Raw genomic sequence first — 15429 nt, forward strand, 5'->3', positions numbered from 1 at the left:
TCAAATTTTAAAGGATGTTATTTATTGGTCATTTCAAATAGACAGCAATTTTCATTTTGAAAAAAAAATCTATTTAAATACAAATTCCTCCAACAAGATATATAGAATCAGAGGATATTGTTTTATAGTTTTTGTTCTTACATTTAAGTCTATGATCCATTTTAAGTTCATTTTTGTTCATACAGTGTGAGGTCAGGGTCTACGTTTGTTCTTTTGCATGCGAACATCCAGTTGTCCTACCACCATTTTTCTAAAAAGACTGTTCTTTCCTCATCAAATTGCTAGTGTACAGAAATGCAAGGGATGCCTGGGTGGCTCAGTCGGTTAAGCGTCTGACTTCGGTTCAGGTCATGATCTCATGGTTTGTGAGCCTGAGCCCCAGGTGGGGCTCTGTCCTGACAGCTTAGAGCCTAGAGCCTGTTTTGGATTCTGTGTCTCATTCTCTCTTTGCCCCTCCCCCACATGTGTGCACGCGCGCTCTCTCTCTCTCTCTCAAAAATAAATAAAAATGTAAAAAAAAAAATTAGAAATGCAATAGGTTTTTATATATTGACCTTGTATCATTCAAACCTGCTTAACCAATTTATTAGCTCTGAAGTTTTGTGTATGTTTCTCAAATTTCTTATATACAAGATCATCTTATAGACTCCTAGAAATCCAGATGCCTTTTATTTCTTTTTCTTACCCAACTGACTTGGCCAGAACCTCTATACAATGTTGAATAGAAGTAGTAATAATGGACATCTTGTCTTACTCCTGATATTAGGGCGAAAGATTTCATCTTTTAGTCACCCCCAAATACTATGTTAGCTGTAGGTGTCACGTGATTCCCTTATCAGGTTGCAGGAGTTCCTTTTTATTCCAAATTGTAGAATGTTTTTTTATTATGAAAGGGTGTTAGATTTTGTCAAATGCTTTTTCTTTGTTCATTGAGATGATCATATGGTTTTGTCCTTTGCTACATTATGTTGATTGATTTTGTTAAACCAATCTTCCATTCCCTATTTGGTCATCAAATTTAATCCTTTATATTCATTGCTGGATTCACCTTGCTAGTATTTTTTTTTTTTTTTTAAGATAAAGGGTGTGTGTGCTAGCAAGCTGGGGGAAGGGCAGATGGAGTAGGAGAGAGAGAATCTTTTTTTTTTTTAATGTTTTTAATGTTTTTATTTATTTTTGAGAGAGAGAGTGCAGGAGCAGGGGTGGGCCAGAAAGAGAGGGAGACATAGAATCTGAAGCAGGCTCCAGGCTCTGAGCTGTCAGCACAGAGCCTGATGTGGGGCTCGAACTCACAATCCATGGGATCATGACCTGAGCCGGAGTCAGCTGAACCACCCAGGCGCCCCAAAAGAATCTTAAGCTGGTTCCAGGCAGCTCAGAGCCCTTAGTAGCCGCAGTGATAGCAGCGGGCTTGATCTCACGACTGTGACATCATGACCTGAGCCAAAATCAAAAGTCGAACACTTAACCTACAAAGCCACCCAGGCAGCCCTGGTCTTTGGTTTTCTTAGGATATCTTTGTCTGGTTTGGGATCAGGGCCTCATAAAAGGAGCCAGGAAGTCCATTCTCTATTTGTGGGAAGAGTCTGTGAAGGATTAGCATTAACCTTTTTGAAACATTTGGTAGTGGTGCACCTGGCCGGCTTAGTCAGTAGAGCATGGGACTCTTGCTCTCAGGGTCATGAGTTTAAGCCCACGTTGGGGGGTAGAGTTTACTTTAAAAAAAAAAAAAAAAAGAAGATAAAGCTTTTTTTTTTTTTTTTTTTTTTTTTTTAATAAACTTTTGGTAGAATTTACTAGGGACATCACCTCGCCTAGGCTTTTCTTTGTGGGAAGGTTTTGATTACTGCTTTAATGTCTTCACGTGTTACAGTTTTATTCAGATGTTCTGTTTCTTTTTGATTCAGTTTTGGTAGTTTGTGTGCTTCAAGGAATTCACCTAGGTTATTCAAGTTGTTGGCATTTTGATAATACTCCCTTATAATTTTTTTCTTTCTGTTGGTAGTAATATCAGCTCTTTCATTCTTAATTCTGGTAATTTGAATTTTCCATCTCTTTTTTTTTCTTGGTCTAGATAAAGACTTGTCAATTTTGTTGATATTTTCAAAGAAGCAACATTTGGTTTTGTTTATTGTTTTTCTTCTCTTTTTCATTTATTTTTTCTGTGGTCTTTATAATTTACTTCCTTCTGCTTGCTTTGGGTTTAGTCTTTTTCTAATTTTTTAAGTTGGAAGCCTGTTACATATTTGAGATCTTTTTGATATAGATGTTTACAGCTTTTCATTTCTCTTTTTTTTTTAATATTTATTTTTGAGGGACAGAGAGACAGACAGGGTGTGAGCAGGGGAGGGGCAGAGAGAGAGGGAGACACAGAATCCAAAGCAGGCTCCATGCTCTGAGCTGTCAGCACAGAGTCTGATGCAGAGATCATGACCTGAGCCGAAGTCAGATGCTCAACCGACTGAGCCACCCAGGCACCCCATTTCTTTCATTTCTCTTTAAGCACTATTTTAACTGCATCCTGTACATTTTTGTATGTTGTCTATTTTCATTCATCTTAAGGTGTTTGCTAATTTCCCTTATAATTTCTTCCATGACACACTGGTTATTTGAGAGTGTTTATTTTCCACATATTTGTAAATTTCCCAAATTTCCTTCTGTTCATTGATTTCTAATTCTTTTTTTAAAGGGGACATTTTTCACAGGTCTTGAAATGAATTCCCAGGCTGTGTAGTAATTGAATTCAGTAAAGTTAGAATATTACTTGTTATTAGAATTTTCAAATCATATTCCAACTTACTTTCCAGATGTTTAGTTCAAGTTTGCCGTGCATAATTCTTCATGGTGAATGAAGTCTAGTTTGAAATAAACTTTACGGAGTGAAAGTGCGCAGAAATTCTCAATGGCCAGGATTATTCAGTGACATTTTCTGTGATATTCTATACTAACCATCTGCGTTTTGTATATTTGAAGTTTCCTTGACAAAATCATCATGAGCCAGCTGCTTTTACTTTTATTTTTAATTATTTTTAATTTTAGGCTTCCATATGAATAGCCCCTAGTGAGTGGTATGAGAAACTGTTAAAAATAGTTATTGTGTATTGCAATAGGTATGTGGTCATACAGCCAAGATTTCTTTTCCAGAGATGGTCCCATGGATTTATAATGTTTACTGAGCATTTTTAGTGTTCAAATACCATTTGGAAAATAAAATTGGGCAATTCCCCTTCCCCAAAGTAAAGTACGCCCAAGGAGAAAAAAGGAGATTCTCTGGTACAGAAGTCAAATTTAAATTGCCTTTATGGGGGCGCCTGGGTGGCGCAGTCGGTTAAGCGTCCGACTTCAGCCAGGTCACGATCTCGCGGTCCGTGAGTTCGAGCCCCGCGTCAGGCTCTGGGCTGATGGCTCGGAGCCTGGAGCCTGTTTCCGATTCTGTGTCTCCCTCTCTCTCTGCCCCTCCCCCGTTCATGCTCTGTCTCTCTCTGTCCCAAAAATAAATAAAAACGTTGAAAAAAAATTTTTTTTTAAAATAAATTGCCTTTATGGATTCAGTGGTAATCAAAGACAGGCTGCTGGAGAATGAACTGACCACAGCGTGTGTTTATGAAATGTTTCCCCCTTCCTTCTGAATAAACTACATGAACATAATTAATGTTCTTAACTACAGATCCCATTTAAGTTGGAGCTGGTGATGAGTTTGCTGGAAGATAATTATTATTCAAATCACAAAATGATAAAACTTATGGGATCTCAGAAATCACCTGGTCAAATCCCTTCACCATCCAAAGTTTGTTTGGGTCACCATTGAATCTACAGCATGAAGAAGAGTTCCTGGCTCACTAGTAGTTGGATGAAGGAATCTTCCTGAAATGCTCCTGCTCAAGACTCTCCCTTTTCTCTTTCATGCCAGGTCCAGACTCCTTTATCTGCCTGTGAAGTCCCTCTGTGATATGTCTCAGCCAAATCTGTAACTAGATTTCCTGTTACTGTTCATCACATACCAACTACTTCCCTACATATCTCCACGTACTCTCGACAGTCCTTTACATATCTTGAGGTCCACTTCATCCATCCAAATTCTATACATCTATGAATCCCTTCTCTGATAAATCTAACCCATATTAGTTTGGTTTTTTTTTTTTCTCCTAAGATTCTGGTCATGCTTACATTAGCATCACAGTTTACCCTTTAAATGTTTAACATCTCTATGTCCCTATGTAGTTTTTAAAAGTACCTAACACACATTTCTTTTAGCCTTCTAACAATCCTGTGCAGTTGGACATGAATTAATTATTCATTCATTCGAGAAATGTTCATTGAACATTCACTGTGTGCCACTGCCCTGGGTAGGCATAAAGGATATAATAGCAAAAAAGAAGAACCAATGTTCAAAGTACTTACAGGACAGAAACAGAGTCTAATCAGATAATCAGGCAGTAAATGTAAGATTACAACAATAACAATTGCTAACATCTACTGGACATTTATTATGTGGCTGGCACTGTTCTGAGTCTTTTATAGACTCATTTAATTTTCTCAACCACCCTGGGAAGAAAGTACTATTGTTCCATTTTGCATGTAAGGAAAATAACAGTTGTGGTACATGAAAGTATGTGATGCCTCAGTTTCCACGTGCATTCAATGGAGTTGTTATGATAAATAAATTCTTATTGGTAGAGCCCTTAGATCAGTGTCGAATTTGTATTAAACATGACTGAGTATTAGCTATGATGATGATGGCAGTGAGAGATTAAAAGAGGGAATCCTACCAGAGACATTAAAGAGAGCTGTAATCTAAAGGACAGGTAGGTGTGAATGAGACCAAGTGGATGGTTGGGGGAGGGAGGTGCTCCAAGCAAAGGTTACAGCACATGCAAAGGCTATGTGTGGGGAGAAACCTAGAAGGCCCGTGTGGCGGAAGGTGGGATGGGGACATGGTATCAGGTGAGGGTGAAGTTAGATAGCTGCTAGATTCTGCAAGGACCTGGCCCTATTAAAGACTTCAGTCTTTAAAAGTCACTGAAGGCTCTTTAACAGGGGGCTTATATGATCAAACATGCATTTTATAAGATTATTTTGCTGTAAGAAGAAAGGATTGGGAGTGGATTGAAGTAGATGATTAAGAAGTTTTACAGTAATACAGGGGAGAAAATATGGTAGCTTAGACAAGACGACTAAAAGTGGAGTTGGAGAGAAGTGGACGGATTTAATATAAAAAGAATCTGATGATGGATTCGAGAGAGTAGAGGCAAGACATTAAGGAAATGCCTAGGTATATAGAACCCCTGGAAAAAGCTAAGTTTTGAGGGGGAAACCATGAGTTCAGTTACATACATATTGAATTTGAGGTACCTCTGAGACTTCCAATAAAAATTGATAGCAGCCTGAGCTCAGACGCACGATCAAGGCTGGAGTTGTTGACGTGAGGTGGTGGTAAAGTCTTAGGCATGGACAAGAATATTCAGGAGTGATACTAAGTGGGAAGAAGAGAGAAGGCTTAGTATTGAGACGTTTGGGTTTAATGCCTGGGTAGAGGAGGATATACTTGCAAGAAGGATATACTAGCCAGAAGTATGAAAAAAAAAAAGTGGAGAAGTATTGTTATGGAACCTGGGACAAAACAGCATTTCAAGGAGAGAATGATCTATTGTGTCAATTGTTGGTGAAAAGTCAACAAGATGACTGAAAAATGTTGGATTTGTTGACACCAATGCTTCACTAGTGAGACACCCAGGATCTCAATCAGAGCTCCTTCAGGGGTATGATAATGTGGGACCCAAATGGCTGAACAGTGAGTGGAAGGAAGGAAAATGGAGGCAGTTAGATGAGTAACTAGAAAGGAAATTAGGATCCAGGAAGGTTTTGTTGTTGTTGTTGTCGTCGTCGTCGTCGTTGTTTTATTTATTTTTTTTTTTAATTTTTTTTTCAACGTTTATTTTTGGGACAGAGAGAGACAGAGCATGAACGGGGGAGGGGCAGAGAGAGAGGGAGACACAGAATCGGAAACAGGCTCCAGGCTCTGAGCCATCAGCCCAGAGCCCGACGCGGGGCTCGAACTCACGGACCGCGAGATCGTGACCTGGCTGAAGTCAGACGCTTAACCGACTGCGCCACCCAAGCGCCCCGTCGTCGTTGTTTTAAATGTTTATTTATTTTTGACAGAGACAGAGTGCAAGTTGGGGAGAGGCAGAGAGAGAGGGAGAGACAGAATCTGAAGCAGACTCCAGGCTCTGAGCTGTTAGCACAGAGCTCAATGCAGGGCTTCTACCCAGAAGCAGTGAGATCATGACCTGAGCTGAAGTCCAACGCCCAACCAACTGAGCCACCCAGGTGCCCCTTTGTTTTTTAATGGGGAAAAAAAAAAGGTTGAGAATGTTTAAAAAAACATTGTGAAGGACCCTGTTCAGAGGGAAAAATTGAAAAAGATACACAGATGAAACCAGACTGTGCAGTCTACAAGGAGGAGTTCTGAGGAAGCAGGGCAGAAGAGATACAAAGCACAGGAAAAGAATTTGGCCCTAGTTAGAAGGAAGGACTGCTCCTTCACTGATGTAGGAGAGAGAGAAGACAGGATGGGTACAGGTGAAGGTAGGATTATAAGATTATAGGAAGAAGATGGGGAGTGCCCATGTGATAGTTTCTACTTTTTTCTGTCAAGGAAGACGGTCATCTACTGAGAATATAGGGCAAGAAGGCGGGAACCAAAGTTTGATGAGAGAGGAAATGATTGAATTAACAGAAAACAGGAGAGCAAGATGACCCAACCTGAATGATGTTTAGGGCTCATTTGGACATTCTCTGGAACCAATAAGCAGTATACAAACTGCCCATAACCAGGGCCGTAAAGAAAACAGTTCATTTAGGTTTGGGATTTTCCAGGTAGATGAACTGAAAAAAGAAAAAAAAAAAGAGGAACAATGGAGTTTAGGGTTGTTTAGGTTGACAAAACAGTGAAATTATAGTTCATGGAATCTAACCTAGATCAGGTGGGAGAATAAGAGGGGCGCTTGAGTGGCTCAATCAATTGAGCATCCGACTCTTGATTTCTGTTCAGGTCATTATCTCAAGGTTCATGGGTTCCAGCCCAGCCCCCACAGGCCTCTCTCTCTCTCTCTCTCTCTCTCTCTCTCTCTGTCTCTCTCTCTCTCTCTCTCAAATAAATAAACTTTAAAAGTGAAGGAGGGAGGGGCACCTGGGTGGCTCAGTCGGTTAAGCGTCTGACTTCGGCTCAGGTCATGATCTTGAGGTTTGTGAGTTCGAGCCCCATGTCAGGCTCTGTGCTGACAGCTCAGAGCCTGGAGCCTGCTTCGGATTCTGTGTCTCCCTCTCTCTCTGCCCCTCCCCTGTTCACACTCTGTCTCTCAATAATAAATAAACGTTAAAAAAAATTTTTTTAATAAAAAAAAAGTGAAGGAGGGAGAACAAGAAAGGAATTGAAAGAAAGCTGATGAGGGTCAATGAATGAAGGTGCCAATGAGGTTGAAAAAAGCTGTAGGAGTAGTTAACAGACAATTTGGAAGGAGAAGAGATTGTAAAGAAGATGTTTGAATTAGTGATTCTGAAACTGACACAGTTATGATGACAGGGTCCAAAGGGTGATGGAAGGAGTAGGTGACTCCTGTGAAGTCAAGGAAAAGGATATTGAGATCAAAGAAATGAGTGGCCAGGACCCTAGTGGACAAATCATCTTGTTGATTGTTGAAGTCACCCAGGATAATGACAGGGCTTATGGTAGAGGGAAATAATTGGCCAAAGTCTTTGCTTGACTGAAGGGGGAGTTACATGAATACAGCAGATAAGGTTAAGAGAAAAAGAATTAAGCAGGTGAGTGGGATGGGCCTCAGAGAAGCTGGCTGTTCTTTTTCTTTTTAAGCAAAGTGTAAGAATAATAGCCAGAATATAGCAATAAGAAGCAAAACAACAACAATCCCACCTCTGTTAAAGGAAAATTTTTAAAAACTGTAAAAAAATTAAAATCATGGGATACCGGGGTGGCTCAGTCAGTTGAGTGTCTGATTCTGGATTTCAGCTCAGGTCATGACCCAGAGTCATGCGATCAAGTCCCAAGCTGGGTTCTGCCCTGAGGATAGAGCCTTCTTGGGATTCTCTCTTTCTCCCTCTGCCCCTCTCATCTGCTCAAGTGTGCTCTCTCTCTCGCTCTCTCTCTCTCTCTCTCAAAAGAAAAGAAATCTTTAAAAAAATTAAAATCATAACTTATACAGATATAAAATGAAATGTGTTAAAGGTTTTAACCACTATTAATAAGTTAGCCAGTGAGATGCCCAAAGGTAAATCCACATTTTATAGGTCAGGAAAATTGAACTTGAAAAGAAAGCAAAATTGACTTCTACCCATATTGGAGGAGGCTAGTCCACTAAATTTCCACTGGACAGAATTTATTTCATGTCTATAGACAAGAATTATTATGCATTACTATTAGTTCTCTACAGTTTACAGAGTTGTAAAATACCTCAAAAGCAACAAAAAGCTAGGGGCACCTGGATGGCTCAGGCAGTTAAGTGTCTGACTTCAGCTCAGGTCATGATCTTGCGGTTCATGGGTTTGACCCCCAAGTTGGACTCTATGCTGACAGCTCAGAGCCTGGAGTCTGCTTTAGATTCTGTTGTCTCCCTCTCTCTCTGCCCCTCCCAAATTTGTGTTGTCTCTCTCTTTCTTTCTCAGAAATAAATAAACATATTTAAAAAATTTTAAGCAATACAAGGCTAGAATCAGATAACCTGAAGAATGCATAGTTTTCCATTGGAAACACCGGTTATAGTTTTTGCTTATATCAAATTCTGTCTATAAACAGCACCATTTGGGTGGGGCAACAGGAATATCTGACTGACTGAGAGTCAGCCGGATTTTAATAAAGATAAATGGGAGAGAAAGCTTGACAACACAGGGACTTTTGCAGGTTATGGATAATGAGTTCCGGAGAGCATAGTGGAAGGGGTTGGAAGGTAGGATGAGGTTGGGAAAGAGGCAAGGATGTAGAGTAACATAATAAGTAACATAATAAGACATAAGTAAGTAATAAGACATAACATAAGTAACATAATAAGACTTTCCACCTGTGGTTCCCAATGCAAGAGTGGGTTTGCCCTCTTCCCTTGGGGTTGTTGCGTAAAACACAGGAACCCAGTTAAATTTGGATTTCCAATAAATAGAGAATAGGATTAAAAAAATAAGTACCTCCTTTTGTTTTGGTTTTTGCTTTTGTTTTGTTTTGTTTTCTTTTGCTAAATCTGACAACCCTACCCTAAGGGGACTCTTGTCACTGTTTGGGGGAGTTTTAGATTGTCACAACTGATTGTGCGGGGAGTACTATTGGTATTTGGTATTTAGTAGGTTGAAGCCAGGGACGCTGTTAAATAACTTACAATGTACAGGAAAGTGCCCACAAAAAGAATTTTCCAGCCCAAATTGTCAGTAGTGCTCAGCTTGAAAAACCTGGTACTTGAATAAATGATCTCCAAATTTTTTATTATCACAAACTCTCAACATGTTATAACATGAACCCACATTATCAATACATTGTATGTGTGTAATAATGCCCTAATTTGTCGTGGACATTTTTAAATCATAAAAATGTTTTAAAATTTAAAAATTAAAGGATAAGATGAAGATGAAAGAAACATAATATTTTAAAATATAAAACTGTTTATTACCTTTTTGCTTCCACGACCTTGTTTTTAAAGTAAACTCAATTTGATTTTAATTCATTTTTGAAATGATGGTTTAATATACTATAATAATATTTTCAAAGTTTGTACCTATTATCTATTACTTGGTTTTAATGGAAATGAAACTCACAAAGATATAAAGGATCCAAATGGAAAAATATTTAGCTGGATTTACTCAAACATGAAAGTAAAAAAATTTTTTTAATGTTTATTTATTTTGAGAGACGGAGAGGGTGAGTAGGGGAGGGGCAGAGAGAGACAGAGAGAGAGAGAGAGAGAATCCCAAACAGCCTCTGCACAGTCAACACAGAGCCTGATGCAGGGCTGGAACCCACGAACCTTGAAATCATGACCTGAACCAAAACCTAGAGTCAGACACCTAACCAACTGAGCCACCCAAGTACCTGAAACATGAAACTAATTTTTAAGTCCCATTCAATTTTATTCAAGTCCAGCTAATTAGTTTTTATTTTCCAGGATATCAATCAGCTGCATTTGCAAATTGATCAGAAGATGTTATATTTTTACTAAATATATTTAAAATCCACTGGATCTCTATTTTATTTGGAAGATTCTTAAACACAGTAGAAAAGTATTTCCAAAGATTTATGTGTGCAAATATGAGCATTTTTATAAGTGACATACTTCCAACAAGACACCTGGGTGGCTCAGTCCATAGAACATGTGACTCTTGATCTTGGGGTCCTGAGTTTACACCCTATGTTGGGCATAGAGCTTACTTAAAAATAATAATAATTTTTTTTCTATGTTTTTTGGCAAAAAAACCACCAAAACGCTTCTTAATATCACTTTTCAAAATATTTATAGTAGCTTTCAAAAAGCAATTGTTTTCTCATTCATTACACTATGGACTTTAGCTTGAAGGAACAGTTTCAAAACATGGGGGTTTTTTTGTATTTATAAAATAGCATACTATTCACAGCCACCTTGTTGAAAAAGTCAGCAAAATTTGAATGTCTTGTTTGTTTGTTTGGTTGGTTGGTTGGTTGGTTTTTTCAGCTAGAGAGAGAGAGAGAGAGAGCAGGGGCAGGGGACGGGGACAGATGGAGAGAGGGAATCCCAAGCAGGCTCCGTGCTCAGCACAGAGACTCACTCGGAGCTCAGTCCCACAACCCTGGGATCACAACCTGAGCCAAAATCAAGAGTCGGACGCTCAACCAACTGAGCCACCCAGGCGCCCCAGAATGTTTCTTTTTGTGAAAGAAAAGTCAGGTATTTATAGGTTCTGACAACTATTTTAATACTTTGACCAGAAATGCCTAGCAAATCTGAGTGAAGCCAAATACCTTTGTCATCAGTCCCCATTCCATCATAGACCACTGTATTATAAAGATTCCGCTATTTAAGTCTTGTTTCTACAAAAATGAACACACTGATGTCATCTCATAAGCACAAAAAATGTAAGATGGGCGAGCACCACTATCAGTCCATCTGCACTGTGGAACTCCTATCTCTCCCTCAAGATTCCAAAATGACTCACAACCAGCTGGCATCCAGACCAAATAAGGATACCAGTGTCCATCTGTATATTGAATAGTAGCAAACCTGAATTTCTTAAAATTTTTTTTTTAGATTTAAAATGTGAATAGAAATCTAACATTTTCTTTTAACATTTTGATGGACCATCATGTACACCCTGGATGTGCCCATCCTACTCCACTCGGGGGACAATTACTTTAGAGGATGGGGTAGCTTGGGACCATTTCCACATTATTGCTGAGGAACATGAGGCCTAGACAGGCTGCAGTAAACTGAAGTCAAGAGAAGCCTGGGTTAGAGTTTACTAAAATGGCTCCATCATTCATCAGCTATGCAGTCCTGTGCATAATACATAATCGCAGTCCTTCTGTTTTTACATTTATAAAATAGAATAATATTGTAAAGTGGAGATACTACCTCACGGGGGTTGATGTGAGGATTAAATAAAATAATTTTGTTAATATAACCATAATACCTTTCTTAAACCCTCACAAATTAATCACATTCCCCAAACCCTTGCCCTTAGCCTTGACCTCTATCCTCCATTTATGAGGATCATGGAGGCCGTCAGTTGAGAACTCCTTTAATTTTAAGGCTTCTTATCACAAAACTCCTCTTACCCAAGCACAGTGCTTTCACTGTGCTCTGCAACCATCTCATGTTATCTCCTCATGGACCTTGTTCCATCAATTATCCGCTTTTTCCTATGTATTAATCTATTCCAATGCTACTGGCCTTTTCCCCTAAGTTGGAAACCATGTCCAAGTGTCTCCCAACACTGAAAAAATGGAAAAAAAAATTTTTAACTTAGGTAATAAGCTAAAATCCACATTTATGTTCTTCCTTTATTTCTGAAAGGACACTATAAATAATAGCTTATTTAGTATTTATAGATCTACTTCACTATTTTAAACTGCATAACAATGTTCCATAGTCAACAAATATTTCTTGAGTGTCTGCACTGTTCTATGCACTAAAGATATAGCAGTTAACAAGCTGGAGTGGGAAACAGAAAGTCAGCGAGATAAACAAGTAAAATATATAATATTTTAGATGGTGATAAGTACTTTGAATTTAATTTTTTTTGTTGTTGTTTATTTTTGAGACAGAGAGAGAGAAACAGAGCCCAAGTGGGAGAATGGCAGAGAGAGACACACACACAGAATCTGAAGCAGGCTCCAGGCTCCAGGCTCCAAGGTGTCACCACAGAGCCTGACTTGGGGCTCAAACTCATGAACTGTGAGATCATGACCTGAGCCAAAGTTGGACACTGAACCAACTGAGCCACTCAGGCATCCCAAGTACTTCGAGTTTTAAATAGAGTGGTCAGAGAAAGCATATCTGGGAAAAGTGACATTGAATAAAGATTAAAAGAAGGTGAAAGAGAAGCCTTTATGAATATGTAGGAGAAGAACATTCAAAGAAGAGGAAATAGCATCTACAAATGTCCTGAGTCAGGAGAATGCTTGCCATTCAGTTATAGTTAACAGTATCCATATATAAGTGATGTTAAGTACTACTCACATTCAGTCAAGGTCCTATCTGAATATACTAAACCAAAAGACTAAATTGTAAAGTTAACAGCAACCAGCAATTCTTATATAAAACAAGAGGAATCGGGAGAGAGATTCTTTTTATGTACACACAGAAAAAGTTACAAGAAAATAGGCATTGCTGTTATTGTGCTCATTTCTGTAAGTGGTCACAGGTCCTAGTTGACATTTATAACTGTTGTCTTCCACTATCCATTGATTATTTCCTTTGCCCTCCACTAGAACCTTTGGGTTTTTATCTGGTGGGGTGAACCAAACTTTCATTCCTGAATCTCTCTCAGGGTCCTACTTTTTTCTGACTGCTTTAATTTCCCATCAGTCTTTCCTATTAGATGTGGAAGTGCTCAGAAAATCCCCTGGATTTCAGAGAAACTCTTGGGAAACTGTCCCTATTATGTAGCAGAGACCCAGTTCCCCCTTGGTATTTAGGATCAGTCATCTCACTCAGTGAGTAATCCATTTTTGGCTGTTGGTCCCATGGCATGAAGAGCCCAAAATGGCTAGATGACATCTCAACTTCCCATTCAATGGAACTATTATTGTGTTTGTGGTAGAAGCATTTCCCTGTTGGAACTAAGGCTTCCAAACCAACAGAACTCAAAGTTGAAGAAATGGGAAGTAAAAATTCTGGAAGTAGATTATTAGGTGTAAGAAAGGGAAAAGCCACTTCTATTTCCCACCTTTGATTTGTGGATCTGTTCATTCTGGCTATAGAAGAGACAGCATTATACATTGAAGGATGTGTTAATTTTGGAAGATAATCCCAATCTTTCAAGATGTCCTCTCTGCACTGATATTGGCATTGAAACCAAGCCATCACTAGGTTGTTCGGACATTCCATCAGACTAGCTGCTTCTGGATAATGGGGTATGTGGAAAGATCAATGAATTCCATAGACAAGAGCCCATTAGCATGCTTCTTTTTTGGTGAAATGTGTTTCCTGATTAGAAGCAATGCCATATAAAACACCATTATAGTAAATATGCATTCTGTTTAAATCCATGGATGATGGTGGTGCTGGCCAAAGTACCATATGAGCAGGGAAGATACAATCCATACCCATAATATACATCTATTTCAGTAAGGACATTTTGCTGTTACCTCTGTGATATAAGGAGTCTAGTGTAATCAATTTGCTACTAATTGGCTGACTGCTGCCCCAGGGAATGTCATACTGAGGGTCTAGCCTAAGTCTTTATTGCAAGTATGTGAGGCTTCCTAGGGGCTTAGCCAGGTCAGACTTATTAAGGGGAAGCTGATGTTGTTGAATCCATGCATAGTCTTTATCCCTGTAACATGGCCATGTTGTACTCGAGCTCCTTGAACAAACACTGCTATGTCTGGAAAAAGGTAGAGTGACATTTATACTATGTGTCCTCTTGTCCGTCTGATTGAGAGCCTCCCCTTCAATAGATGACCTTTTGTGAGCATTTTTATTGAACTCAAATATCGCTACAGTTTGCCCATTGGAAAGGTCCATTCACATACCTCTTCCCCACACCTTCTTTCTAATTATCTTCAAAGGCCTCTATTCTCTCCAAGTCTCCTAAGCATGCAATGAAATCATTAGCAACTACCAGTTAATTAATCAGTATATATCTGTTCTTCTGGCCAGTTCACCATCCAGATAGAGTGGACAACCAAATGTATTTTTTGGAGATCTACCCACCGAGAGGATTTTGCTTCACCACTATCTTTCGAGGATTTTCCAGTTGAGGGTTGTAATGCTACAGCAGTATCTCCTATTGGGTGCAGAAGTATCTGAAAACCAGGCATGACACAGGTAACTTACATTGGTTGATTTTCAAATGTTAAATCAACTTTCAGTTCCTCAAATAGTTTTTATCTTGATCATTCTGACTGGAGGCTTGTGGGTTTTATTAATTCAAAAAAGCAAGCTTTTGTTTGCATTGTTTATTGCTATTTTTGTCTATTTTCTATTTTGTTGATTTCTGCTTTTATCTTGATTATTTCCTTCTATTTCCATTGGGCTTAATTTGCTCTTATTTTCTAATTCCTTAAGGTGAAAATGTAGATTGTTGATTTTAGATCTTCTTTTAATATATAAACATTTAAAGCTATAAATTTCCCTGGAAGCACTGCTTTATCTGTATCCCACAAATATCAAAATGTTTTCATTAACATCCATTTAAAAATATCATCTTTAAAAAATTTTTTTTTAATTTTTTAATGTTAATTCATTTTTGAGAGAGAGAAAGAGACAGAGTATGCATGGGGGAGGGGCAGAGAGAGAAGGAGACACAGAATCTGAAGCAGGCTCCAGGCTCTGAGCTGTCAGCACAGAGCCCCACATGGGGCTCAAACTCACCAACTGTGAGATCATGACCTGAGTCTAAGTCAGGCACTTAACTGACTAAGCCACCCAGGCGCCCCTAAAAATATCCTCTAATTTCTCTTGATTTTTTGACTTGTGGATTATTTAGAAGTATGTATACTGATTTCCAAATATTTTTAGTTTTCTTAGAATCTTGTTATTTATAACTAATCCCAGTGTCAGAGAAACTGTCTTTTAAATTGTCAATGTTTAAAAATTTATCAGTACTTGTTCTTTGGCTTCACATATAGTCTATCCTGGTGAATATGCCATTTGCCCTTGAAAAGAATGTGTATAGTTGTTGGGCATTGAGTTCTATTAATGTCAATTAGGACAAAGTAGTTAATCGTGTTGT

The 15429-nt window shown here is 38.7% G+C and overlaps 1 protein-coding gene across 1 annotated transcript in view; it reads left to right on the forward strand.

Annotated features, from left to right (window-relative positions):
• The window catches only part of EXD2 (exonuclease 3'-5' domain containing 2), an 86913-nt gene that overhangs the window by 3459 nt on the left and 68025 nt on the right, over window positions 1-15429 (forward strand). The window contains exon 2 of the mRNA XM_040477520.1: window positions 14355-14522. The gene's annotated coding sequence lies outside the window, so the exon portion shown is untranslated. The remainder of the gene's footprint in view (window positions 1-14354; window positions 14523-15429) is intronic.

Source organism: Herpailurus yagouaroundi, unplaced genomic scaffold, assembly GCF_014898765.1.
Source record: "Herpailurus yagouaroundi ecotype Mexico unplaced genomic scaffold, PumYag 141, whole genome shotgun sequence".
Classification (NCBI taxonomy): Eukaryota; Metazoa; Chordata; class Mammalia; order Carnivora; family Felidae; genus Herpailurus; species Herpailurus yagouaroundi.